Below are 24,985 nucleotides of genomic sequence, written 5' to 3'. Positions count from 1 at the left end.
ATTTGAAAACATTACATGACTCATGACTCATTCAATATAAATCTTACCTTTATATTGTCTGATGTTCTCCAGATATGAAAATAAAAGATGACGAGTTCAACAAGATAGTGAGACTTCCCCATAGGTTCTCTGACAGAGTTATGAACTATCTGACACAATAGTACCGACTAAAGTTACATAGTAGTGCTCATATGAATTACCATTGGGGATATAAACTTAAGTTCTCATAGGTGTAATGCAGTTATTTGCTAAAAATAATTATGATAATAATTGAATTACATTTAAATCAAAATCTATCACGGTCTGTTCTAAAATAGTATTATAGGCAATATTTCATACAGTGAGCCTTTAAAATGCAGTTTTCAGCAGTTTGAGAAAATAATTCTCAAACCTTCATTGTTTTAGTGTCCCTAATTTTGGTCATTCTGATGAATTGAAAACTACAATAACATTTGAATGGATTATGATACAGAAATGCAGTTTGTTAAGACATGATTGTTTTAATTCGAGGAGTTTCTGAATTATTAACTAGATTAGTTGTGGGTGAAAAGACGCATTTCGATTAAACATTCTATGATACTGTTTTACATTCTATGATACAGCATTCTAATGGATCATTGACCTTAGCTCACCTTGTAGAAAACTGTGTTTTATCTGACGTTAGTTCAGCTTAACCCATTCCCATCTATCATTGTGCTACAGTACGATAAAAGGAAAAAATCATTTTAAAAAGTAGAGAAATATAGTAATGGCCTTTAAAACTAGAAAGGCCAAGAGAGTCATTTTAAAATCAAATATTTCTGCCATCCTTGACTGTGCTTGACTTTTCCTCAGTCTTTTTACTCTCATGTTTATCTTGTTTGAATATTGATTTCACACTGCAATAGCAAACGAGTTTTTTACAAGCCTTCAGTATGACATGCAATAATGCTTTGATATAATAAATATGATAAACTAATAGATGTTTAAAATGTCTGGCAACATTTTTGAAGGTCTATACAATATCAGAAAGACCATACCCTGAGTCTTCTAAAGTATGCGCTATTGTCAAATATTGCAACATTTCAAAATATACTTTGAATAACCAGATTTTCACACTAGCATGCGCAACGTTAATATAATGTAATGGACATTTTGTTTGACAGCGGACCAGGCCTTTATATTTTGTATGCAACTTTGTTTTCCATGTGTTGTGAGTGACTTGGGTAGGCAACTAGATCCAGCTGAGGGCAGACTTTTGCAAATTGCTTTTTCTATTATATTCATGTCCCTTTTTTATTTTGTGGGCAAATTTGGGAACTGATATACTAAACTAGATTTCTGCTCAATCCCTACTGGTTTTGCAGTATTTTTACTTTCTCTTCTGTAATTGAAAAAAATTGGGAGCCTAAAAACATAAATTAAAGGCCATTTATTGCTGACCCCAGATGCATGGAAAAATTTCAAACAAACCCTCACTGTCACAGCGTTTTACATATACTATCTAAGCCAAAGAATGCGTGATAATTTTTATAAACTCTGTACGATATTCTATATGACATCTTGGTCTGCTTTCCGGGATTTGTCCTCCTTTTACCTTCTACTCAGTCTAGATTTATAAGGATAAGGCTACAGTACGTTCCGTATACTTTGGCTTGGTTAATGTACTAGCTGCAGTATAATCTTCTTTCCCAGGCTTTGATACAGAGGTATCAGCCATAAGTTATTCTGCTAGCCTCTGACTGCAGAGTTAACCTACCTAGCGCCAGCCCTTTGGGAGGTACTCTCAATTGCTTGTCTGGATGAGAATGCATGGCTGTCAGATTTACGGGATGTGGGATTTTTTTGGATGGCAGGTGAAGGGTTTTAAGAAAAGAGACAGCTCTCCTCCCTCCATCCCTCTTACTCGTCCCTCTCCCTCCCCCTACTAAGTCTCCTTTCTCAACGTCTAACCCTTGCTTCCCTGTCAGTGTGTGCAATTTAGCTACACCAGAAGTCTGCAGTGGCATTTCACATCGTCATACCAGCCTTCACTCACAGAATACAATCAGTCCTCCATACCAATGAAGGTGTCTGTGTGACCTAACTGGCACTTCCCCTTTAATTGTGATTGGTGTCAATCATGTGTCAATCAGGGATTGACACCTTGACCAACCAATAACTGGCAACCCCCTAAAACAATTATTCACATTTCTCATCCGGTCATTAGCGAGAGCTGTGTATCAATTATTATTCAGCTAGCCATGAAGCCAACCTGATGGATGCATTAGCAGGAGTGATATGAAGATGTATTAGGATGGATGATCATGTCATCATCAGGGACGGTGATCAGCTCAGATTGACTTGACAGATGACTACAGCATGTTAGCGTAGCATGGCCATTGATCTCATCTCTTTATTAGCTCTCATACTGGTTCAGTCTGCTTCAGCCTCTACTCACCCAATCTTTTGTTGGTTTCCTGTTATCAATCACTTTAGACAGCATCTTTGAAAATTCACATATTTGGTAATGTAACCCACATGGATTTTTTTCCTTTGTATCTCAGTTGGTAGAGCAAGGCACCTGTAACGTCAAGACATTGATTCCCCAGACCACCCATATGTAAAATGCATTCGCACAGGACTGTCAGTCGGTCTGGACAATAGCACCTGCTAAATGAGGTGGGTCATTGACGTGTTCTGGCCAATCACCAGCTGGTAATCAACCACTTCAAGCTTTCCTGTTTGTTAGTGCAGTGAAAAGAGTCCTTTAAATCATCTGTCAGTCCTTTTCCATTACACAGATGTCCATTCATTAGAGCAACGGAGTGTTTCTGTGTGTCTGTGCCGATGTGTGTGTTCTGAGCCAGCATTAGTAGCCATGAGGGACAGTGTTGTCAGTTAGCAGCTGCTCCTACTGAATCCTTTAGCAGACCCCCTTTATGGTCCCTCTGTGCCAAAACCCAGCTAGCTGACACACTGTTTGATCACACATCTGTACTGAAAAGCACGATCAACAAGTTAGCCGGCTAACTTTGATAAGTGACCACAAAACAGATTTTTTTTGTTCATCATCCAAGCGCGCTGATATGGGGGCTCCTGTACTTTTCATCAGTTAAACCTTTTCAAGCATTTCTTTCTTAAAAGTGTGTAAAAGACAAGTTAGCTAGTTAACTCATTGATCTTAAGGTTTTACTTTATGGCATGGTGTGCCAGAACAGAGCTAGTAACTGGACATACTCAGTCAGCTAAAGGACAGAACAGCTCATTAAAGTGATAGTTCTCCTAGATTCATTCCATTGAATTGTTTCTGAAGGCTCGTGGGGTCATTTTTCACATTAAGTCATTATCCTTGGTCCAAGCCTGGAATTAGTATTATTAGCATAGTCTATATTCATAAATTGGATCTGTGTGTCCCGAGCAACAAAAGCTTTATTGCAAGCAGAAACCTACTCTATAACGCTTCGAACTAAGACTGGTGGTGCTGTTTAATTCAAAGAACATTTCAATGTTATATTCCTCAAATAAAGGTTTATTGTCACTATATAAATCTAATTTTCAACCGAACTGATACTTCCTGTGTTTACCGGCCAGTTTTATTCACAATGGTATCAATTGTATCAGTCACATTTTCAACATAACTTTATTAACAACCATTAACAACCCATAACAACAACCTGTAACAATAACCCAGAACCACCACTTAGATTTTGCTAGCTACCGATTACATCCTTGCCAAATAACAGAGGCTGTGAGTGCTGGCTAAAGAAAATGGTTTGCATAGTGTCCAGTTTGAAGTCACCAAATTCTGCCTGCTGTTTTGTGAATATGCAGTCCAAAAATCTGTGCTCGCACAAAGTGCTTTTTGAGTTTGTTTCCTTTTGCAATGCAGCTTTTGTTGTGCAGGACACACAGTTTCATTCAATGAATTTGGACGATTCCAAATATGTATCTGATCTAAAGGTCTAGTGGACCACTATGGAGGTTCTCTATTTAACTGATCCATTCATGGATTAATTGCACAATTTAATTCAATCACACTTGCAGTATTCATGCAGTATTTCCTAATGACATATAACTGTGTAAAATGAATCCGGGGCATCAGGCCAGTACCCATCATACTGCTGATTTAACTCCCCAAGCCAAGCCTTCTGACCAGTGTGTGAACCAACAACCCTCTGATCACAATAACAACATTGTTACAATCACCCCACAAAAGCCACAGCCCTTCCAAAGCGCGGTCTGAATGTCCTACAGGAGAACATTGCTATGCTGGGTTTGAATCCCAGACTCATAACAGGCATCTCTATTTTCTACTCTCCCGGGGAGCCTGATGGACAGGCAGAGTTTTGCGGTGAGGAGCGTGGATGTCAAGGGATTCTTATTGGCATTATTAAAAGACATATCCAGCTTTGAGGAGACTGTGTACAAGGAGAACCAAGTGGGTTATTTCTACTGTATGTGGTGAAAAATAACAGCAGACACGCTATGTTATTTGAATCCACGAATCACATTTAAATAGGATTCAAACATTAAATAGGTTTTTATGTGCATCGACACTGACAGACACACAAACACACATAGTGATCATTATCCCAGATCTCATCCAGATCAATATGGCGTGGCAGCATGGATGCTGTACCACTGCCGCTCCACTGGGGCTTGTTACAGCCAGACACGCACTATCAGACAGTCTGCTGCTGTTTCGGCAAGCGCACACGCACTGCATGCAAACAAATAATAGGCTCCAACACATACATTGCAACCACATGCAGACACAGGGACTCGAAGGGCAAGCATATTGTTTGCTTTTATAATTGCGCCTTTGGGATTGATTTTTCCTTGGTTATTTCAGAAGACAAAAGGTAAAATTCACAATGTTCTCTATAAAGTCCTGTGGAGTTCAACAACAATGTTTTAGAGGTGAAATGTTTTGTTGTTTTTCATTGTTGCGGCTGAGAGATGCCATTGACGCTGCAGAAAGGCAGAATACCGTTCCTCTTTTCACGTTGGTCGTTTACCATCACTGAGGTCCTCATGTTCCCTCTTCTCCATTAATGAATTTTAAACGAGGTCATATGCAACATCTTAATGAGTTTCTATTCTCAAGTCATTTAAAGCTATTCCTCTGTTTCCTTTTGTAAATTCAAAATGGGAATTGGATCTCAGTCTTGTCTCGCAGTCTTTCCATGCCTTCGACAGCGGATGTTTCCTCCATAGATGTTGGGAGGATCGGTGGACATCCTCAACCTTCTTTTGCAGCTCTTTTAGATGACTAATTCAGGGAGGCCCTGATTCCTTTTGCTTCTCAGTGATTTACATGTGCTGCTCAAATCAGAAAGCCAGCCAAAGGCCATTGTCAGCGGAATAGTAATATGTACTCTGAGATATCAGCTTGCTTCAACCCTGTTAATCAAACTGATATGAATTCTCTCATTTATTGTGAGGAGTCTTCTACTTTCTTCATCCAAAAAGACAAGCGGATCCCTGAAGGCCATTCCGTTTTGAATGGAGTTAGCCCATTTCTTCAAGGGATAGTTAGCCCCATTTTTCCCCTCTCGCAGCCAACACATCCAGACTTCCACAGACATTCTCCCAGGGCTGCACAGATTAGGTCCAAACGTGCTTCCCCAACACTCCCAGGGGTGTGAGGGGGGTGGGAAGAGACTGAGGAGGGGGAAAGACGGTGCCCCATGCAGATGCGTCGTGGTGGGGGCATGAGAGGACAGGAGAGGGGGGAAATGTATCCATTTCTTATATTGTTTTGTTTGGTTATTTTCTCTCAGTTCATCTGTGTTTTGGATGCTAACAGATGTTATTTAGGAGTAGAAAGTCTATTGTGTGGATTGGACATTTTGTCGTCTGTGTATGCATTTGTTCTTGTACTGTACTGTAGAAAACTTATATCACCTTTTCCTCAGGGGTTTACTAAAGGTTTTAGAATATGGTATCTATGTATTTGAGGTACTGTACATAGGCCTTTGGTCCACCAAAATAATGATTGGAAAAGACAAATACACGCACACTCACAAACGTGCACACATCGCCATGACAACCAGCCTCCTGCCAAGCTACTCCTGCACAGAATGCAGAGATTAAGTTGGAGAGAGATGTGTCTCTCTATTTGATTCCTTACCACTTAAATGATATTATGAGCACCAATCCCAGTTCATCTCCATTGCGCAATTAAGTTTTGGGGTCATTTACAAAATGGCTTTATATTGCCAACCATTATAATTTACTGGCAAAGTGGAAAAACTGAGAATGAAATGACATTGAACAGTTAGCCATGGTATTTTTGTATAGAGGATCTAATGATGAAAGAGAAATTATTACTGTTTAGAATTTTGTCAGATTAGTGTGAAATGACATTGAAGAGTGAAGCATCGTATTTCTGTATAGAGGATTTAATAATGAATGTTTGAATTTGTTCTAGTTTGTGTGAATTAAATAGAAAAATAGCAGGGGCAAAGTGGCCTTGTGTTTAAGGCATCTGACTAGTGTCACTAGTTCTATCAATCAATCTATCAATCAAATGTATTTATAAAGCAGTTGTCACAAATTGCTTTTACAAAACATCTGGCCTTAAACCCCAAGGAGCAAACAAGGAGTAGTGTTGAATTTCAGTGGCTAGGAAAAACTCCCTAAGAAAGCCAAAATTTAGGAAGAAACCTAGAGAGGACCCAGGCTCAGAGGAGTGACCAGTCCTCTTCTGGCTGTGCCGGGTGAACATATTAAGATTACAATTGTAATAACAAATAAATGCATGTGGGCTGAGTCTAGAGTCTATTTCAATTTTGTTCAGGTCGGAAGCATGACCAGATGGACAAGGAAAGGGACAACACGGGGGAGGGGGAGGTGTCAGCACAGTGGCAGCTGAAATCGTCAGGTATCGTCTTGATCTGCAACACAACCAGGAGGACTTTGGACAGGGACAGCAACGGGTCTTTCAAGTTCAAAACAGGAGGAGACTGGGAAAATTCTGAAAATGCATTCCTCATATCAACAAGGATTTATAGTGGAGAAGGAGAATTGACCCTACTCCCCCAGCACAATAATATAGCAGCGTAAGACCTTGGGACTGAGACAGGGGGGTCTGGCGACACTGTGGCCCTATCTTGAGGAGGCCCCGGACAGGGCCCAACAGGCAGGAAATCAATCCACCCACATTGCCAAGCATCAACCAGGGACACCTACCAACCGCAGCCACCCTGAATGAGGGCCGAGTATTGCCAGCAGAGTACAGCCCAATTGCACAAGTGCGCAACAGAGAGACAGCAACAAGCCAGTGACTCTACCCCCAAGAGGCATTGGAGGGAGGGCATCCCAGTGGCGATGAGAGCCCACCTGGCAAGACAGCAAGGGTGGACAGTATCAAGCCTTTCTGGTCACCGTCACACCCCTGGGCCAGGCTACACCTAATCATAGAGCGTGCTGTAGAGATGAGTTTTTAGTAGACACTTGAAAGTTTCCACTGAGTTTGCATTTCTAACCTTAATTGGCTAATCATTCCATAGTAGTAGAGCTCTATGATAAAAGGTCCTGCCTCCGGCTGTTTGTTTAGAAATTCTAGGTACAATTAAAAGGCCTGCATCTTGTGATCGTAGGATACATGTAGGTATGAATGGCTGGATCATTTCAGCGAGGTAAGTAGGAGCAAGTCCATGTATTGATTTATAGGTTAACAATAAAATCTTAAAATCAGCCCTAACCCTAACAGGCAGCCAGTGTAAAGAGGCTAGTACAGGAGTAATGTGTTAAAAAAATTAATTTGTTCTAGTTAGGATTCTAGCTGCCGTGTGCAGCACTAATTTAAGTTTATTTATTGATTTGTCAGGGTAACCAGAAAGCAGAGAATTGCAGTAATCTAGTCTAGAAGTAACAAAAGCATGGATTAGCATTTCTGCATCAGTTTCTGATAAAAAGTCTCAGATGTTTTGATGAAAATAAGCAACTCTTGAGACATATTTTATATGTTCATCAAAGGAGAGGTCAGGGTTTTTTGGGATACGACCATGCAGCCGTCGAGGTTCACAGTGAAATCTGCTAACAACGCTCTTTGTTTCTTGGGTCCTAAAACAAGCATTTCTGTTTTTCCTGAGTTTAAAAGCAAGAAGTTCTCTGTCATCCACTTCCTAATATCTGAAATGCATGCTTCCAAAGTAGCAAATTTTGAGGCTTCTCCATGCTCCATTGAAATATATAACTGTGCGTCATCAGCGTAACAGTGAAAGTTGACATTGTGATTCCGGATGACATCAACCAGAGGCAGCATATATAGTGATAACAGTAATGGGCCCAGAACTGAGCCTTGAGTAACACCAAAACATACCTTTGACTTGTCAGAGGATATGTCATCTACACTAACAAACTGATATCTTTCAGATAAATAAGATTTAAAAGAGGCTAGAACATGTCCATGTAGCCCAATATGGGTTCCCAGTCTCTCAAAGAGAAGGGAGTGATCAATAGTGTCAAAAGATCAAGAAGCAACAGGACGGCTGCGGAACCTTTGTCTGAGGCCATTAGAAGGTCCTTTTTTACCTAAAGTATTTCGCAGTGTTGAGTTTAGATCCTCGATTTGATCGTTTGCGGATTTATTCACTCTTTCGTTGATGAACAAACTTCAAGGAATCAAGATCAAGGAATCTATTTGTAGTCAGAGAATTTATAGTACAGCTTTTGAGACTCATTGTTTGCGGAGCAAGTGGATTTCTTGTTTTAATGTAATAAGACAGTAATCCAATAATCCAGGATTTTGGTGGGAAATTATTAGATCTACAATATCTATTTCTCGTGACAGGACTAAATCTAAGGTGTGATTGTGGCAGTGTGTTGGACCTGAGATATGTTGGATAAAACCCATTGAGTCAATTATGTCTTCAAAGTCTTTTTGAAGAGGATCATTGGACTTTTCCATATTTATCTGCCATGACTACAAGGTTAGACAAGAATTCTGGAAAATCATTGAGGAACATTGTGTAATGCCCGGGGGGGTAAATTTATATTTACTGTCATAAATATTAGCAAAACCCCCTCCTTTTCGGGATGCACAGGGGATATGATCACTAGTATAGCCAGGAGGAGAGGCCTCATTTAGGGCAGTGAATTCATCAGGCTTTAGCTACGTTTCACACAAGCCAATAACATCTAGTTTATGATCAGAGATTAATTCATTCACTGCAACTGCCTTTGGAGCAAAATGAGACCCAGTTATCTACAAACTCTACCTCCTGCAACGGGCAGAACTCTGTTTTCAGCCAGTGATTGAGTTGCGCAAGTCTGCTGTAGACCCCTAGTTGGGTGGGGGGCAGAGACAATTACTCGATGCCAACACATTTTTCTGGCTAGTTTACACACTGATGCTATTTTCTGCTTCGTAACCTCTGACTGTTTCATCCTAACGTCATTAATGCCAACGTGAATAACAATATCACTGTACTCTCTATACTTGCCAGTTTTAGACTTCGCTTGCACCAACCCCAGATTTGCGGCTACGTTGGTGGCTCTGCCCCCCGGTAAACAGTGTACGATCGCCGGCTGATTCTTTAGTCCAATACTGCGGGTAATGGAATCGCAGATGAATAAAGTTTTAGAACATGCCTGCCAATCATTCCCCTCCGAAGACGGCTCAGGCCTTGACTCCGACTCCATTGGAGAAAACCTGTTGGCTCTAGCAGTGACTCAGGTTTAACTGGTCGACGGCATTTCTTCCCAGTGACCAAGAGAAAGTTATTGCCTGGCTGCAGGAGCTGTGCCGGGGGGCTAACAACACTATCATTTCTATACTATCATTTTCTCATTTCTATACTAAAATAATCCTTGCCTGACATTTACGTCAGGAGCCGAGCCTCTAACTCTGCTATCTTTACCTGAAGACGATAGTTCTCCTCCATGTTGTAGCTACAGCAATTACAATGATAAGGCATAGTAATGGTACTTAGCCTCGGGTGTTCAGGGGTGAGTAGTTCCGTTTATTATGTCCAAAAAGAGTCCCGGTGTAGAAAAGTTGGGTAAAAGGTCAATAGATAAAAAATATTGTGTTGGTAAAACTCTTGAAGTAGAATTTGACCAATTAGTTTATATAGAGTAAATTTGAGTAAAAGTTTGGCAGGTAGCCAGGTGGGTAACAGCAGGCAACGTACAGCACGTCAATAATACAATGAAATGCAAATCTATGTAGAAGTTGCCACCTAGAACGACATGTCTAGTCCCCCTAGCGCCAAGGTGAAAGCTACATTGTTCTGTATAGGATCAAGGCAATTAACACTGATTTATTCTCCTTCCCACTGTAACATTCCCCCCAGGTCATTGCTGTAAATCAATTTCCTTGTTTAAATAAAAGTAAAAAATAAAGAAAAGCATCCATATCTGATAAAGGAGGTAATCTACCCCTCTGGAATATTTTTGTTATTTCTGTGTTTTATTATTCTTTTTCCCGGTTTTCAGTTTTAATTGTACAGTGCATTCGGAAAGTATTCAGATCCCTTCACTTTTTCTTAATTTTGTTACGTTAGTCTTATTCTGATTTTTATATTTTTGCAAATTTATAAAAATAGAAACAGAAATATCATACAGTATTTAAATATGTATTCAGATCCTGTGCTATGACACTCGAAATGTAGCTGTAAATGCAACTCGACTTGAGTCCAACTGTTGTAATTTCACTTTCACAGGATAAAAAAAGGCACCCACCGGTCTATATCAGGTACCTTTGGTGACAGTGCATGTCAGAGACAAATGCTAGAGCTCGGAGACAGGATTGTGTCGAGGCCCAGATCTGGGGAAGGGCACCAAAAAGGACTTGCAGTTTTGAAGCTCCCCAAGAACACTGTGGCCACATGTGGAACATGATTGGAACCACCAGGAGTCTTTCTGGTCACCCGGCCAAACTGGTAGTGATGGCCAAACAAGCAGCAGGATATTATGCTGGCAACACTCAGATTTTCATTATCACAATAAAATCCATCATTAAAATGTATATGGCAATGTAGTTAACAATCTAGTCTGTAAAAAAGAACAGACAAAGACAACTTTGATAACTATATTGCCAAATATATTTTAATGATGGCGTTTAAAAAAAAAAAGAAAATCTGGGTTAGCCCTGCTAGCTTGATATTCTGTGGCTAGAAGAACGGTAATGAGGCCTCGAATGGACATCACTACCTGATGGTCACTCTAGCAGAGCCAAAGAGTTCCTGTGTGGAGATGGAAGAACCTTCCGGAAATTGCAGAACTCTACCAATCAGGCCTTTATGGTAGAGTGGACAGAGAGATTCTTCTCCTCAGTAAAAGGCACATGACAATTTCTTACTGAGAAGTGGCTTCCATGAGCTCCATGGAAGCTCTTACATCAAGCTAAAATATATGCTGATGATTACACATTATACAGGTCAGCACCCACAGCCAGTGAGCTCACTGAGACTATTAACTATTAACTGGCCCTGTCACCCTCATCATCGATGGCACCACTGTCTCTCCTTCCACCCATGCACGTAACCTCGGTGTCACAGCACTGCTATATGTTCAGATAATTGCGACAAAAGAACAAGCCATTAGAGGTTGTCTCGTCATACTTGGGCTATTATTTTTATGAAGCTTTGCCCTGTATGCCCCACATTCAACAGCTGACAAAAAATCTGAAATTGAAGCTGGGCTTTACTTTAGAATAAGTCTTTTAAGCTGGATAATACCTTGTTGAAAACTTATGATTGCCTTTATGTCGTATTATTGTGATATACTGCTCATGAATGCCGCAAAGTACCACCTGCCCACATTGAACACTATCTATCATGTTACTATTACATTTGTAACAAACACATCGTCTTACCCTGTAGCTTACTGCAGTAAGAAGGATTGCCCTCAGCAGTTATTTGTAAACCGGGAGGTTTGAATCCTTAATGCTGATTGGCTGCAAGCTTTTGTATATGTATACCACAGATATGACATCATATTTGTCACTATTCTAATTGCATTGGTAGCTGTTTTATAGTAGGCATAAGGCATTTGAAGGGTTTTGGGTGTTTGTCAATGTCCCAAATATAAGAATGAAGTCTGTTAAGTGTTCTTTTAGCTTTGCTTCCCTATCATTTTGGAAGACTTTGAAGAAAAACCTGATCAAATTACTCTAAATGTTGATTTTTCAGTTCCATTTTTAAAGGCTGCTGGACACAAATTGTTTTGAAAACATGCTCTTTTAAACTTTCTGATGTGCTTACACCATTTTAACTTTGATTCATTCTTATGAATTGTCATGTCAGGCTGTCATGGCCAGGCTTCACTTGTAAAAGAGATCTCAACATGCCCTCTGGTTCAATAAATACATTATAATTGTTATCTAATTTAAACTAAAACACTGAACGTACCAGAAAGAGTAACTGTCTGTTTTATATCTTACAAAGATAATACTACAGTAGTAAGCTGTTTGGACTGAGGGACATTGTTATTCACTGTAGGGTGCCGTGGTGTTTTTCTTGGTCACCAGGTCCACCGAGGAGACCTGGAACACTGCAGTTGAGCAGTGAGAGGTCCTTGTTCTTTTTCAGTACACTGTGCATAAACAGCTTAACACACACAAGGTTCATTCCATTCTGCTGTCAGTGATAGTTAAGCTGCTCTCTGATTGCAACTCGGGCGTCGGTAACTTGGATTTCTCCCTCTCCATTTCTCTCTCTCCATTTCTCTCTGTTTCATTATGTCCTTGTCTCTCCATCTCTCTCTCTGCACACATGTGTCTGTGGGTCTTTCCACATTACTCTCTGTAATGTGTCTCTTTCTCTTATACATGCCCCCAAATTCAATTACACAGAAATCTAGTCTTTAGAGCAAACTATTAACTAGCTTTGCATTCTGCCCTTAGGCAGGTGTGTGTTTACGTGTGTATGTGAATGTGTCTGTAGTTCAGGATGTGTGCGGAGAAGAGACGCCCGCAAGGAAGAGCATGATTGCACAGCAGGACCTGGTCCCATTTGAGGAAGGATATCGTAGTATATCGTAGTTTGCACACTCAGTGAGCCCTGAGCAGTGTCTCAGTGAGAATATTCTCAGAGACGCATTTCCAACTCTCCCAGTATGCACAACCAATCCAAATGGTTTCCCCATTGGTATTAAATATACATCAGCCAACCCTTTCATCTACTGAGCCCAGCTTTTGTATCAGAATTCCTAGGGATGTTTTTTTTTCCAACACGTGCCACCGTACATTTTTTATCTTCTCCTTTTAATTAAGAAGGAGAATGAGGTCTGCGGATGTGGAAAGAGAGCTAATCTTTATTAATTGGAATTCCTGGGCCACTGGGTTGCTGAGGGGTACGTTATGAAACACGCACATCTGCCCAAAGTCACAAGACTATTAATGTCGCCTCAAATTGGCCTGGAAACCTTCTGAAAACCTTCAGAAAACCTTTCGAAAATAGGACACATCTCCCCCTTTAGTAAATCGTTATGTTTGGGACTGGCGCATGGCGAGGCTTTATCAGCGTGAGTAACTGTGTGCTCGGTGACGGGCGAATGGGAGCGATGGAGGTGTCGCTGGGCTGTAGGTGTGAAAGGCCCTCATCTCTCAGCCTGTCTGAAGGCTGGCTCCGAGGCTCACACGTTAAAAGAGGCCCCCAGGGTTCCATCTATAGCTCGGCGACAAGCACATCAATCTCCTCTCAGGGCCGAGGCGGGATACTCGGCGCCCGCGCGGAAACACTCCCCCTCCCGCACGTGCACTCAGCTTTCCAGGTGAGCGATTCCCAGCGCTTCGACACATGGCGTTCCGGGGCCTTCCGGCTCCTGCTACCTGCCGGCCTCGGCCCCGTCTGCTCCCTCAGGATTACCTCTCCATCTGTAATTAAAGCCAGTTGAGGAGAACGTTTCGCTCTCTCTTGTATCTCCGCGCCAAACTGCAGAGAGCACACATATATTTCATCAAAACGGTCTTCTGACGGCCCTGCTGTCTCAGGCTTACCGTCGAAGCCTTGCGTGTGTCTTTGTCAATGAGCCAGGCAGAGTCAGCCAAGACCGCTGTGTGTGTGTGTGTGTGTGTGTGTGTCTGTTAGTCTGCCAAGACCCCCAAGTTGATGCTGTGTGCCCGTTCGTGCCTGTATGAGTCCGCTCGCACGTTCGTCGGGTAGCAGGTGTGTGCGACTTCGGTGCGCGAAAATGCAGATTTCTCCTGCCTACTCACGCTAAAGCCATGCCATCACTCAAACCCTTGCCACACTTGCATGTTATGCATCTTCACATCTCTTCAGAATCCTCCGTCTCTCCCGCTCTCTCTTTCTCCAGCTGTGTCTGTCTCGGAAGCTGACCGTTTAAATCCCTGTGTTTTCTGAGCCCGACCTCTCCCAGGTCCATGTCGGTGAGTTTTCTCCGGCTGGAATTGGACAGGATTGGAGCCTGTCGCCATAATGGGGATTGTGACCTGACGCTGGTATCACAGCTGCGGTCCAGAGAGCTGGTTGTGCGTTTGTTTACGCGTGTGCGCAAGCATCTCTTTTAACGTTGGCACTCGGCAACCGTTAACATATAGGAATTAGGTAATCCACCAGGCAGTTGGCTACAATGATTGTTTTATTATTATTTGATTTTACCAGAAATGCATTACAGTCCTATATAAGTATATAAAGAGATTACAACACTGTCGGATGAGTTCAGTGTCAAACAGAATGTCCGTGGATATATACTATAAGTGTTTACTAGTTAAATCCCTTCAACCTGATCATTTGTTCTTCACCGACAGTAATCTGCACTGTAATCATGGAAGCTGTGAATCATTGAAGGGACTGACAGTTACGTAACACCTGAGGACAATAGCATGCATCAGACATCCAGTCACAAGTCAATATTCCACTCCAATGTGAGGTGACAGTGGTAGCTTGTATGTGGACGTATTTTTATGTATCTGATAATGCTAATCTGTCTTTGTCCCTAAATAGAATCCAGTTCTTAGGCGGCTCCAAGGAAAATAGCTCTCATCCGCCAATGACATTTGTTTGTGATGGCCTAGATAGGATTCGTAGCTCGGTGTAGCTTACTGGAGAAAGCGAGAAGCTTTACGGAGATACGCCTTTGTTGTTTTCGCTGTGTCAGTGGCTCTGCGGCATCTGAAATGAATCTCACCTCCAGGCTTAATGAAACCTTCTTCAGCAGTTTGTCTGCTTCACCTCTCTCTACAGGACCGGAGTCTTTGAGCTCAAGTTAGTGCTGATCAGTTATTGAAACTAAGTACTGTTTGTAATCAGATTTTGGGGTGAATGAGGAAGTGACAACTGGATATTCGATCCAGCTTTTTCAACCGACACAAACATTCAGGCTCAGCAAGGGTTATTAAACCAGCTTACATTGCCTTCCACCCAAACGGAGATGGAGCACGGAGATGGACAGAGACAGAGAATGTTTGGTGTGAAGCCCTGTTGAGCTGCAGATTTTTTGCCAAATAATGAGCAAAATCCTTAATTCGTGGACAGCTCTGTCGCCATTGAAATGCAGAAAATCTAATCCAACCCCTTATTGTCAGGCATTTTCCCACCCAGCTTCATGGTCAGGCAAGTGTATTCTCTAGCAGGCCTCCTGTCGCATTAGGCTGAGAGTTAGGGAAAGCCCTTGATCTGTCTCATTCACCTTCTGCTAATTACACAAGGCTCAGTGGGTTCCAATCCCCAAAGACCAAATGGTAATTCACACGCGAAAGTAGATAGGATCTCAGCCCTGGCCTCACCTGCCTGACACCCAATATAACCCTACCCAAATGAACAGAAAAGAAGAGGAAGGATAGATGAGAGCCAGACAGGGGAGTCAGGAGGGGATATAGAAAGGGCGAGGAAGGGGGAGGGGAGAGTTCACCTCCCTCAGGAGCCGTGGGCTTGGATTAATGCCAGGAGGCGGTCATTCCTCGGCAGTGTGTACTGCCAAAGGTCATAGGTCATAGGTCAAGTCTGGGTATAAGTCTAGGTCCAAAAGTTTATCCCAACCGGGCCACATTGTCAGAATTCTTGACTGGTTGAACTTGATCCCTACAAGCCTTTTTGTGTTTTCCTGGGAAGACCAAGGTTTTGCGATGAACGGAACGTGGAAGTACGTGTCTCGTGACTTGTGCTGAGTGCGGTTGGTTTCTCGATGGCTGGCGGTATGCGGCGCAAACGCAACTAAATGTTCAGTCTGGCTTGCCCGCCGAGTCGAATTAATGGTCTATTTCTGAAGAATGTGTCGTGGCATATCAGGAGGAAAAGTGCCGTCTCTCGCTAATGCCGTAATTGAGTGTGTGGTTTTGGCTGGTGCCATGGTGCTGCGTAGCTGCGTGTGGCTGGTTCTCAGTGGGCCTCTCAATGTGGCTGACGCCACACAGCCACAGCTTCGCTAACAAGATTTGGACATTGCCCAGTCATGCATGCGTCCCCACACACTCACACACACTCACACACACTCACACGCTCTGTTCTTGAGGAGTGAGTGTTCAGGCCAGGAGAGTTGCAGCTCCAGTCCCAGGAATTGTCTCTTTCTCCATCTTTCCTTCCTCTCTCTCTCTTCCTTTATCCCGCTCTCTTGCTCTGCCTCTCTCCCATTCTCATTCTCTCTCGCACCCCCTTTCTGACACCCTCCATCCCTTTTCACTTTCTCTTTCTACCTCTCCCCATCATTCCTCTCCCCATCTGTATGTCTCCACCTCACTCTTTGTCTCTCTCTTGTTCTCCCCTGTATTTCACAGAGCCAGAGCTATTTCTAGCCGAGTCTTGCTTCAGTTAGGTATTTCAGAGTAATCTCTTGGTTACGCGTGAAATGAACCTTCAGGGAATGTCAAGGTGAACTAGCCTAAATGTGTGGCTTTGATCCCCTGTGCTTTCTGTTGCACTTCTTCTCCCCACTAAAAGAATAGATTCTTGTGGGGCTGGCCAGACCATCCCCAAGGAACATAGCCGGACAGAACACAGTAATCACAGACAATCATCCGCTCTGGGAGTCTCTCTGGACCAGGAAGCCCCCCCCCCACCCCACCCCCCCGATACTCTTTTTCTCCCCCCAAAACCTGCGATTTCGCCCACAGAATAAAGCAAAACCCGGCAGAGCGCAGCAGGCAAGGGGAGGATGAGAGAGAGGCTATTTTCGCAGGGTTGGAAGGTTGGAGACTTGATTGTGATTCTCATTTCCCCTCTCATGACATTTCGCCACCTTTCCAGCCTTCTCGTTCTCCTCTACTCTCACTTGCAGAGCCGTTCTCTCTGGCTTGCAATCCCATTTTATGTGCGTGTCATGGATATAATTGTATATCATTTAAGTCGCACATTCATTCTCACCTACTACTTGCCTGGCTACGCATATGTCACACAGCCTAACTAACGTTTCTCCTCTGTAGTTAGTCTGGATTTGCAACATGACAAAAAGAAAAATGCACATTTACTTTTACAGTAACTTTTATACAAAATGGTAACCTGCACTAACTGGACTATAGCTATCTGCAGGAAACAAATGGACGAGGCTTCGTGTGTAGTGTAGCAGAAAGAAGAAACACCCACCACACTGCACCGAGCTCATCCCCTGGTACATCTGTCACTACGTGTCCCATAATCCCCTGTTTCTGTAACCGATCTAATGACTCCAGCTGATGGAGGACTGGGCACAGGGAAGGGATGAGTAATGGTATGTAAAGCCTCTCATTTCAATACAAATACACAAATCTTCTGATGATTCCCGCAGAGACTGACAGAAGGCTTAGCAGTGATGGGTAAGACAGACATACTGTGTGCGCTTGCGCACATTTCAGGACTCTTCTCTGTCTTTAACTCGGGAGACCCCGGCATGTCTGGGCTAGGCAGAGGGGACTAGAACCTTTATCCTGACAGGCACAACTCTGCTTCCTCTCTAGGATAGCTTGGCGAAATTAGACTTTTCAGCAATGGTTTTTGCACCATCTTTGTCTGGGCAGTCGCAGGAGAAGGTAAAGGCGTTATTGCAGCATTATTGTGAAGCTGAGTTAGACTGATGGTTTCCTCTGTTGGAGCTCCCTGAAGCAGCAGTCTTTCACAGTTAATCCCCAAAACAAATCCTGGTATTGGTGGATGTTGGTTTTTCTCTGTGCTGTCTGTTCTCCCCATTTTAAATATTTACCTCTTTCCAGACAGACTGCAGGAGAGTTTTTAAATGACCAGCGCTCTGCTGCCATCTAGTGGCAGCCTGAACTACATGGCAGCCTGTTTGCGTTTGTTTGTGTGTGTGTGTGTGTGTGTGTGTCTAAGAGACAAGCAGCTCATTACTGAGGGTCTATATTAGTGAAGGAGGTCAGCCGGAGTCAATGAGCATGCTCTAATTCTTCTCCAGTCCCCATGTGCTCTGCCACTTGTCACACATTTGCATATAAATTGCTATAAAAATGACATTCCTGGTTAATTCCTTAACGGCTACTTTACTAAGGCTTGTTTTGGCACGATAGTGAGCACTTGTTTGTGTGTGTGCTCGTCTGTCTGACTGTGTATCTTTGTTTTGTGTTTGCCTGTCTGTCTGGATCTTTGTTTTGTGTGTACCTGTCTGTCTGGATCTTTGTTTTGTGTGTACCTGTCTGTCTGGATCTTTGTTTTGTGTGTACCTGTCTGTCTAGATATTAAATTTTTTCGTGTACCTGTCTGTCTGGATCTTTGTTTTGTGTGTACCTGTCTGTCTGGGTCTTTGTTTTGCATGTACCTGTCTGTCTGGATCTTTGTTTTGCGTGTACCTGTCTGTCTGGATCTTTGTTTTGTGTGTACCTGTCTGTCTGGGTCTTTGTTTTGTGTGTGTCTGTTTGTGTCATTGGTTCTGTCTGTGTCTTTGCAACCATATTTGTTCGAGCATGCATGTGCATATATGTGTAAATGCGTCTCTTCTCTCTTTCAACACCCCTCCCTCGTTCTATCCCTCCTTCAATCCCTCTCATCATCAAAGACTCAAAGCAAACCACAGACTCTCTCCTCTATTCCTCTGTCTCCACTCTCTCTCAGTTTCTTTCCCAGCTCTCTCTCTCTGCTCATTTTCCTGTTATCGTTAACAGATGGTGCAGGGAGCCTCTGTGTCCATGTCTCTGTGTCTGTGTGCTAGTCAGCCTCAGTGGTAATGATCAGTATTCAGTAGCAGTCCCTGGTCGTTGGCCAGTCAGGACAGCATGTAGGCCCCATATACCCTGGAAAGATCTCTACCGACAAGCAACCACTGCCTGCCTGTCCGCTCAGCCCCTCCCGCTTTCCCCACTCCCTTCCTGGCTGCCTCTGTGCTAGCTCAGCTTCAGCCTCTTTATGTGAGGTGCTTATTCAATTGATGCAATCAAACACACGCACACGTACACACACACTCTCACTACTTTGTCTTTTGCTGTCTCTCCATGTAGATGGATAGAGACAGATTAGTCTTTGAAACATGTCCTTGTGTTGTTCAGTTTTAATTTGTCGGTGCTGGCTGATTGTTACCCTCAGGGAGAACGTATGGTTCCGTGCTAAAAAGAGTCAAGTGTCCTATTTACAGTCTGCTGAATTAACTACCTGATGGGTTTGCAAAAGTGGTGTCTATATCAGCCACCAAGCTAGCCTCCCAAAAATCCTCTTATTACAGATGAGTGACAGCAAGGATCGAGGGTGGAGGGCATTGTTCAGGATTAATGCTTGTGTATAACAGTGGAAATTCGGTATTTCACTCTGAAAATCCAATTTCTTTGTGGATTACATCGTTTCTCTTTATGCAAAACTGTGACACCTCGCTGTTGGGCACCAACGTGAAAGACAATTTGGTTTTAATTAGGGAAGTGGCTCTCTGTTCCCCACATGGGGTCAGAGTCACACACTCAAACACACTCTAAATTTTCCTACTATTTCTCACATACACAACATATCAATAATTTAGTTAATTTAACATATAGTGTATTGGGACCAGATTGGCAATACTGTCCTGACTGAAATTATTTAATAAAGAGTTGCAAGAAATATATACACCACCTTTCAAAAGTTTGGGGTCACTTAGATTTTATTTATTTTTCCATGAAAACATATTAAATGAATTTATATAGGGAATATAGCAAAATTAATAGGAACTAGATTTTAACTTTACAAGTAAAGTTACTGGGGCTTGCTTTTACGCTTTCAAAGTAAGTTTTGGCAGTTGCATTGGTACAGCAAACTTTGAACAATTATACATTTTTAAAGTATTTAAAGTCTTAAAAAACATGTTGCTAAAGTTACTGCAGTTGCAGTATTTCGAGTTTGGTAAGAGATATTTTTGTCAAGTTGTCAATTTGTTGAGGTAATCTGAAGAGATTTCACCCCATGCTTCCTGAAGCACTGCCCACAAGTTGGATTGGCTTGATGGACACTTCTTGCATATCATACAGTCAAGCTGCTCTCACAGCAGCTCAATAGGTTGGAGATCTGGTGACTGCACTGGCCACTCCATTACAGACAGAGTACCAGCTGACTGCTTCTTCCATAAATAGTTCTTGCACAGTTTGGAGCTTTGCTTTGGGTCATAGAACTGTTGTAGTAGGAAATTGGCTCAAATCAAGCAGTGTCCACAGGGTATGGCATGGCGTTGCAAAATGAAGCAATGGCCTTCCTCCTTCTTTTATCCCATACAAATCTCCCACTTTACCACCATCAAAGCTTTTTATTGGCCACACTGAGATATGGCTTTTTCTTTGCAACTATGCCTAGAATCCCAGAGTTGCCTCTTCACTGTTGATGTTGACACTGTTTTTTGAGGGTACTATTTAATGAAGCTGCCAGTTGACGACCTGTGAGGTATCTGTTTCTCAAACTAGACACTCCATTGTATTTGTCCTCTTGCTCAGTTATGCACCAGGACGTCCCACTCCTCTTTCTGTTCTGGTTAGAGCCTGTTTGAGCTGTTCTGTGAAGGAAGAAGTACATAGCGTTGTATAAGATCTTCAGTTTCTTGACAGTTTCTGGCACAGAATAGCCTTCATTTTTCAAAACAAGAATGGAATCAATTAGCCTTTTAAAACTATTAACTTGCATTAGCAAACATAACATGTTATTAAAACACAGGAGTGATGGTTGCTGATAATGGACCTCTGTACACTTATGTATATATTCCATAAAAAATCTGCCATTTCCAGCTACAATAGTAATTTCCAAAATAACAATGTCTACACTTTGTTTCTGATAATCTACACTGTGTTTCAATAATAATTTCTCATAATGTTACTTTAATGGATGATGTGAAAATTGTGCTTTTATTTAAAAAACAAGGACATTTATAAGTGACCGCAAAATTTTGAAAGGTGTGTATATTATTGTATAATTGTATATGTTGTATATTGTCAAAGGGGAATTATGTTTTTTAAAACAACATTTAATATCACTTGGAAAAGGAATGCTAGGTACTGTCCTTCACTATTTATTTTGTTGTGGAGAGTTTGGTGCGATCTCAGAATGAATGATTATGGTTGCCTAAAAGATAAAAAATCAGGCTCTAATAGGACAGATGCTGAGGTAAATGTTTAAGTGCATACAGCTGTGGTCACACCTTTTTATTTTGTCCTACAATATAGCTTAGTCTTTGTATTATATATCATTGTTTAGTAGAGGTGTCTACTAAATGACCAAAATGTGAATGGGAGTCTCCCAAACCTCTCCTTGGGCCTACCCAGATGATTCACATTTCTGATTTAGTCCTAAACTGGCAAACCTGATTCAGTTACTCAACTAATTGTCAAGACTTTGACTTATTGAAGCAGGTGTGCCAGTTTTGTGTTAAAACAAAGATGTTAAAGACCTGGGGATTTCTGAGGAGATGTTCCGGAAACCCTGATGTCTAAATGCCTCAGAGCTGTCTGCTTTTTTCTGTCCCTTTCTTTATTTTTCCATGACTGTGACCTCTGACCAATTCAAGGAAATTCAAACAATAATGTATCCAATTTAATGAACTCTGAACCAGACTAACAGTTTGAATCATCAGTAAGCTTAAGTGAATAGCATTTGGTTGTAACAGAATGTTGTATACGTCCAATATTTTCTGAGGTTAGCTATTCTAGACTGGGTCCTTTTTAAGTTGCTCTCTCAACTCTGTGTCTGTTGATCTTGAGATCATCTGAATTTACGACCAGTCTACCGATTAAAAGATGAGGGTCTACAGACAGGCTTTCATTATGTATGATAAAGGAATGTGTGAATAAAAGAAAAACAGTAGTCATGCTGGAAATATTCCTGATTCAAAGGAGAGGGGTTTGGGGGCGGGCTCATTGGTTGAGTGAATCAGAAATAGCCTGGCCTTATGAGGTTATTTATCAAGTAGGCCAAAATACTGACTAGGGTGACAGTATATCTACTTTACATACACACAGTGCAGGCCGTTTTCCAACTGTATGCTGTTGTCCAAATATGTCGGCCACAGTCGTTTCTGTGCATGCATATTCCAAATATTTGCCATTCAAAGCTGTCTTCCTTGTATCGACTGTGAGTAAATATTGTTGTAACAGTACGTCCAAACAGCGCATTTGCCATGTGTTTCCACGGCTGGGTTTGTCTTCGCTACAGCTGTGTATGGTGATGAACCACTTGTCCTATATTCATTCACATTTTAGAAGGACATTTTCATGATGAGCAACTTGTAGTGTTGGCATCAATGGCGGGATTTGGATTGACCAGAAACAAGAAAGTGTGTAGTGAAAACAGTTTTGCCGTGACTGGATGTGATTGAGACTGGCCATCAGTTCCTGAGGATTTAGTCTCTGTGGCCATCTCGTGTCATCTCGCTGTTCTGGTGAATTGCATTGCGGGTGCTCTAGCCTGTCAGTGAATCCATCTGACTCGGTTTGCCCTGTTGCTCCTGTGGGGACAGCAGTGTGGGGCAGGGGACTTGACTGGTCCTCATCCAACTCCCCCGTCTGTCCTCCCCTGCCCTCTCTCTTTTTCATCCCTCCCCCTTTCCCCCTTTCCCTTTCTCCCACGGCCTTGTGATGTCGTCAGGCCCTCTGTCGTTCCAAAACGGGATTATGCCCCCCCCCCCTAATTTAACATTGAAAAAAAATCCCAACCTCGTTGAGGGACTCATTCGAATAATTGTTGCTTTTAGCTGTATCAAGTTACTTTTCCCTACTCTTTCCCCCTCTTTGCTTCTTTTCCCCTGAGCCGTTTGTAAATTAGGGCCTTTCACGAAAGGAGAGTGGGAGAAAGAAAGAGAACGAATGAGAGAGGGAACATGAGTTGGAAGTAAGAATCTGAAGAGCCCTATAATTTGTTCTCTATCTCCATGACTATGACAGACTATGACTTAATATGACTTTGCGGCAGGCACAGTCCCTGTGTCAGATTGTAGCTCACTGCAACCAGCCAGGCCGATGAGAGGGGGCTGGCCCCGGATCAGTTTGTAGTTTTTAGGCGGGGCGCCTGTCTCTGTGTTAACAGGAAAACGCCAGTCAGACTTACTGGACCGGTCCTTGAAGAGAGAAGTTAGTAGAAGTGAGAGGACATCCCACTGTGGGCTTGCAGCTGTGAGAGAAAGAGAGAGAGGATGTAAAAAAAAAAAAACGAGGTGGGGTGGAGAGGCTGAGAGAGACACAAGAAAGAGAGAGAAAGAAAGAAAAAGACAGGAGGGAGAGAAAGAAAGAAAGACAAAGAGAAAGGGCAGAAAGAGGGTTTAACAAAACAGAGAAAGAGGGTGGCTGTTTGTAGTAGGAGTTAGCCCAGTGTAGCGTGTAGCTAGCCTCCCCCCTCCCCCGGAGCCCATTAGATCTGTGCTACATGGCTGGACCTCTGTTTCTGCGCTGCTCCACCAAGCCATGCATTGTTCTCCAGTCTGCAGTCAACTTGTTGCTCACTCTGGAAGAGTGACGTACAATAAGCAGTCCAGTAACAGCTCATTTCCTCTGAAACACTTCTTCTCTCCGTGGCTCTGCTTCAGTGGTGAGTAGTGTTCCTTCATTTAATTTAGTGGGAAAATGACTTTCGTATGTAAAATGATTTGAACAGACGAAACGGGGAACGATGCAATCACGTCCAACTTCAGCTTGAGATAAGCTTGGGAAAGTGTTATTGATTGGAATAAGTGTTGATGACAGGAGTTTTATGGACATGTTTTCTAATTGGGGGTAGTGTTGTTTCATGGAAAGGGTAACTGACTGGGAGAAGGATTGTAGTTGGTCTAGGAGAGCTGGTATGTTAACAGAAACTCTCTGAAGGCTGCCAGTCTGCTTCTTTTCGACTGACTGCCTGATGTTGCTGAGTCACAGTGCTAGTTTGTGTGGTTATGTCTGTGTGCCATCTGGGGTGTGTGCAGTGTGTGTCTGTGTGTGTGTTGGTGTGGGCATTTACATGAGTGCTTGTGTGTGTGCCTGATTATTCCGTGTGTGTGTGTGTGTGTGTGTGTGTGTGTGCGTGTGTGTGTCTGTTTGCCCTAATTAGCCCATTGCTCCCCAGTGGCACCAGTACATGACTTTGAGAACGGCATCTCACATCTTTTCTTTAAAGCCAGAGAGACAAACATAGGGAGAGAGAAACAGACAGAGAGAGACTGAGGGAGAAACAGACAGAGAGAGAAAGCTGTAAACATCAGTCTTCAATACTATTTATCATCAGCGTCTTTAGCGTGTATTGATTTCCATTTCCCAGAGCCCATGAGTGAGAACAAAAGCCTTTCGCCTGGCCAATACCCCAAATAAATAACCCTGCTAAATATCACAGAATCTGAGCATCACTGCTGCATATTGATCCCTTCCTCCTCCGGACATGCAAACGCACACACACACACACAGAAACAAGCATACACCACCAAGCGTCCACACTCGTCATTCCATGTTCACTACAAGAGAGCCATTGTTCAGTGTGTCTTGCTTAGACGAGTGGCTTCAGCGAAGAGCTGCTTTGCTGAGAGAGTGAGGAACTACTCTCTCTCTCTCTCTCTCTCTCTCTCTCTCTCTTCCTGTCCGGGCCTCTGGAGCCGGCATCTGGAGCAGTGGCCAGCTGACAAAAAACATGGGAACAGAGAGAGAGGGAGGGAGGGAGGGAGGAGACAGGGCTCCGGGGGCCAAAAGCTTTCCAGGGCAGCCCCCCCTTGGCAGGACTGCAATATT

General features: G+C 42.7%; 1 protein-coding gene across 4 annotated transcripts in view; it reads left to right on the top strand.

The window, feature by feature from the left end:
- Positions 1–24,985, top strand: part of sash1a (SAM and SH3 domain containing 1a) — a 219,166-nt gene that overhangs the window by 104,373 nt on the left and 89,808 nt on the right. Inside the window, exon 1 of one of the 4 annotated variants that reach the window (XM_020056237.2) lies at positions 23,502–23,819. The exons of the other annotated variants lie outside the window; for them this stretch is intronic. The gene's annotated coding sequence lies outside the window, so the exon portion shown is untranslated. Of the gene's footprint in view, positions 1–23,501; positions 23,820–24,985 lie in introns of those variants that run through there. 4 annotated transcript variants of the gene reach the window in all.

The sequence above is a fragment of the Esox lucius genome, chromosome 18, assembly GCF_011004845.1.
Source record: "Esox lucius isolate fEsoLuc1 chromosome 18, fEsoLuc1.pri, whole genome shotgun sequence".
Classification (NCBI taxonomy): domain Eukaryota; kingdom Metazoa; phylum Chordata; class Actinopteri; order Esociformes; family Esocidae; genus Esox; species Esox lucius.
This window is presented reverse-complemented; position numbering and strand designations above follow the sequence as displayed.